Source organism: Solanum tuberosum, unplaced genomic scaffold, assembly GCF_000226075.1.
Source record: "Solanum tuberosum cultivar DM 1-3 516 R44 unplaced genomic scaffold, SolTub_3.0 scf00095, whole genome shotgun sequence".
Taxonomy (NCBI): domain Eukaryota; kingdom Viridiplantae; phylum Streptophyta; class Magnoliopsida; order Solanales; family Solanaceae; genus Solanum; species Solanum tuberosum.
Window position 1 is genome coordinate 1092841 of NW_006239021.1, and position 4893 is coordinate 1097733.

At 28.6% G+C, this 4893-nt stretch overlaps 1 pseudogene; it reads left to right on the top strand.

Moving 5' to 3' along the window:
* Positions 1-2070: 2070 nt before the first annotated feature.
* On the top strand, positions 2071-2694 carry LOC107060743 (ethylene-responsive transcription factor 2-like; annotated as a pseudogene).
* Positions 2695-4893: the final 2199 nt, after the last annotated feature.

A 4893-nucleotide genomic window follows, 5' to 3' on the forward strand; every position in this document is an offset into this window, starting at 1 on the left:
TATTTTACTATATAAGAAGAGTGAATAAAATTCACTCTTCTTTCGACACGTGGCACCAAGATGGCCCACCTACTTTTATATTTGGTTTTTGAAGATGGCCCACCTATCACAAATATGGCCCACCTACTTTTATACACTCCTCTTTCATTATATTTTAATTTTTTCCTTTTTAAATAGTACTAAAAAATAAATTTAAAATATTACAAATTCGATTAACTCTCAAAATTTTACGCGAATTGTATAATTAAGACGAAGGGAATAACATATATTATTTGAAAAATTACATTAAGAATACCATAAACCACAATAGTTAACAACTTACAATATTTGAAAAACATATTAACTCTCAAAATTTCACATGTGTCACATAAATTGGGACAAATGGAGTAACATATATTATTTGAAATTACGTTAAGAATATTATTAATCACAACTTAAAGTATTTAAAAATACATAACATATATTATTTGAAAATAATGTAAAAAATATTATAAATCATAATAATTAACAATTTAACGGATATTGTGCCCGTGCTTCCATTTAGAAGTGAGAATGTTTAGGAGCTTAGGGTTAGTCAGTCAATTGACCGATTTGCCCTTCTTCTTCAACTTCCTCTATTTACTACAAAAATAGTACTAAAAATCAATTTAAAATATTAAAATTTTGGTTAATTCTTGAAATTTCACATGTATTGCATAATATAATAGAGTAGTAACATATATTATTTGAAAATTATATAAATAGTACTAAAATATAGTTTAAAATAGTACTAAGAATTTGATTAACTCTCGAAATTTCATATGTACTGCGTAATTGAGATTGAGTGAGAAATATATATTATTTGAAAAATAGAATAAATATGTGATATTATTAGAAAGAGCTTTAATATATATTTTAAAAATTATTTTGTCTTCCGTATATGATTTTCTGCATATATGTGGAGTTTTAAAGTTTTTAACATTTTAATATAGAAATATGATTATTTGAAAATTTTAGTACTTTCTTCATTTAAATTTTTCCTTGTTTTTCTTTTAATTTGTTCTAGATTTAAAAATTACATAAAAAGTACTTAAAATCACAATGTAATAATATAAGATATTAAAAAAACATAATTAAAAATCATAAAAGAAATTTTATTGACTCTTTAATTCCATATTGAAACATAAGAAGTTTGTTTGAAAATAACATAAAAAGTAACGTAAATTAAAGAAAAATAACAACTAAAAATATTTAAGAATCATATAAGAAATTTAGTTGAGTTTCGTAAAAGTACCTACGTCACATAAAATGGAACAGAAAGAGTAATATATATTATTTGAAAATGATATAAGAAGTGCTATAAATCACAATAAATTAACAACTTCAAAATATATTTAACAAAATCACATACAAAAAATTATATAACTCTCCAAATTTCATCGGTGTCACATAAATTGAAACAAAGAACTACTCCCAATTTATGTTATTTACTTTCCTTTTTAGTCAGTCCCAAAAGAATGTCACATTTCTATATTAAGTAACAATTTGATTATAAAATACTTATTTTACCCTTAATGAAATAATTTACAGTCATACAAATTTATATCATTCATTTTGGACCACAAATTTTAAAAGTCTTCATTTCTTTTTTAAACTCCGTGGCGAATCAAACTACCTCACATAAAATGAGACGGAGGAAGTAATATACATTGGGCCCGCGCTGGCGCGGGAACCTAATGACTAGTATATATATAACTAGGAATAGCTTGGTCATCACTCATCAAATAATTATATTTCCCTTAATGACTCTTAAATTTTCAGAAGAACGTGTCGTTATCGTGATGGGCATAACATCTTGCAATAATTCATACATTTATTTAATTTATCTTCAAGTTCATTAGAATAATAATATAAACAAAAAGCATAACATACATGTGCTTAAAACGGAACCAACGTAGAAATTCAATAAATATTTTTTTAAAATAATATGTAGGGACTAAGTCGCTACATGTATAGTCCAAAGGGTATAAATAAACATAGTTTATGAAACCCTAAGTGAAAATTCATCCAAATATCTAGAGAGAAAAAAAAATGAATATTAATACGGAGTTCTCTTTATCTGATTTTGATTTTCTTGAATCAGTAGCAATATCTTCTAAATGATTTCGATTTTTCTGAATATTTCTCACCTATGAATTTAAGCAACGTCGAATTACCTAATAGTCCTAACTCAAGTTTAGGTAGCTCCCCTTCAATCGAATCCCATGAAAAGTCTGAATCCGAGGTGGAAATTATAAAGGGGCCTATGGTGGTAGCGCGTGAGAAAAACACGTCGGGAGATTGGAGGTGGTACATAGGTGTGAGACGGAGGCAATAGGGGACGTTCGTGGCGGAGATAAGAGATCCGGATAGGAAAGGTGCGAGGTTGTGGTTAGGAACTTATGAGACCCTGGAGGATGCAACTTTAAAATCCGGGGTTCGAAAGCTAGGGTCAATTTTTCTCATTTAATCGGCTCAAACATGCCCAAGCCGGCTAGACTAACAGTGAGGCATCGTACGCGCTCGCCCAAACCATCGGCTTTTTCATTCACGTCATTGGAAAATGGGACAAGGAAAAGGAAAAGGAAAATAGATCTTATAAATTCGATAGCTAAAGCCAAAACCAATTTATTTGTCATAATTAGGGGTGTCAAAAATGAATCCAAACATAGGTAACCCGCCCAACCCGCCTAGATTTTTAAGGGTTGGGCTCAAGATAATTTGAATTGGATTCAATCTCAACTCATTCAAGCCTAACCCATTTTAAGAGAATCCTCAATTGAGCCCAATTTAATCTTCAATTTCAACCCGTTTTAATTTTTTTTATTAAGATATGTTCCTATATTGAAGGTATGAATATTTTAGGATTTATCTATCCATTTGTTATTTTTTAAGAAAAATTCTTGAGTTGAAATTCAAATTGTGATTATAAAAGTTAAATATCACTATGTTAAAATTATTGAGATTAATCGGGTCAAATTGGGCGGGTCAAGACCCAACCCATTTTTTAGCCCATTTGAGCCCAAAGTAAACTTGGGCGGGTCAAGATCCAACCCGATTTCTATTTCAACCCATTTTAATATCACCAATTTCAACCCAACCCGCCCATTTGACACCCCTAGTCATAGCTATTTGAAAGGAAGATCACTCTGTGTTCAAATAACTTGTAATATATCTATCTTTACTTTATTTGCACATCTTGGTATGATCAATGCTATTAAGTTTCATTGTTTTAATTAGTGGTACAATTAGAATTATCATTAAAATATGTCAAGATATATATAAGTAGATTCACAAAGAAGCTAAGAGGTGTCAATATGTAATGTATATAAAAAAGCATTTCTACTGATATAATTTTCTAACGAAGAAATATCAATTGACACCCTTAAGTGGACTTCTAATAGTCTGTTTGGTCAAGTAACAAATTTGTTTTGACTAAATAATTTTAAAAATTACTTGTATCAATAGTTTTACGGTAATTAATCCTTGAAAAATGTTTATAGAGGGGGAAAAACTGTTTTTAACTTCTAAAAACTATTCACCGCACAAAAATATATGAGTATAGTTTTTTTTTTTTGAAAAATAAGATCAAACACCTTAATTTTTCCAAAATAAGTGTATTATTTTCTTTTAAGAAACCATTTTTTTACTTAATATAAAATTGACTAATTTGGGTATGAGTAGTTTGTTCAATATCAATGAATTGAGTTGTCTCTGAAGTCTGAATTGCAAGTTCAGAGTATACATTTATCATTTGTGCATCTTGCCAGAAATTTCAGTTTCATTTATTGTAGACCATACTTCTCAACAGTATGCACTATGATTTCTTTTATTTTTTTCAAAAAATAGTACCTATATGTTTAATTTCTTAAAGTCATTTCAAATAATTTATTTATACTTCATGTACACATGGGGATAATATTAACAATCAGTGCAAGTATATGTTCACATTCAATATTTTCGAGGCATGTGTTGAAGAGTAAAATTGGAAATCATATATCATATATTTTTATTTTTTTTGGTTTACACCCGATATTCTAAGTTCGTATGGGAGGTTGGAGCTTTCATGAATTGCGCGTTATATGGCTCATTTTGGAAGGGTGCTGTCAACAAAATTTTCTCCATATTCAGGATTCGAATTTGAAACCTTTAATTAAGGTGAAACAGTCTCAACAACTCAAGTTTGGTGTATATCATATATTTAATGTCAATCCAATTCTATTCTGGCAGTTAAACCGTCCAAACACATGCTAATACTTTTTTTGTTTTCAAATTTGTCATATATTAGATGATATATATATATATATACGTGTGTGTGTTTAAACTAAAATTGGCTTCTATGAGTCATATTCTAGAGACACTTGATATCCGGGAGATAGAAGTTGAATTTGATTATTTTAAGATAAAAGATATTCAAGTTATTAGGTGACTCAAATCAGGCTTCATATCGATTTTTCGACCGTTAAATTTCAAGAGAAGAAGAGATTGTAATCTTTACTTAACCATACAAGAATAAGACAATGTACAAGAAATTATGAGAACATTTAAAATCTATTTTACGTTACACCTAATCCTATCGTTGTACCCAAAAAAAAAGAAAAAAAAAGGAAAGAATAATGAAGAAATAATTTGAAAATAAGAAATCCTAATTTATTTCTTTTATCATATAGTATGTTAACTACCACCATACACATAACCGTAAAATGGACATGCGTGTCAAGTTGAAATTCTTTTTTAGAAAATAAGAGCAATTCATCACTAATTGTTATTAAATTTCTACATGCGACACAATTAGTATAGTATATAGTCTCATAGAAATGCTTGATGACGGTTGAGATGGTAGAAGTGATTAAATCAGTTCATGATGCTATTATA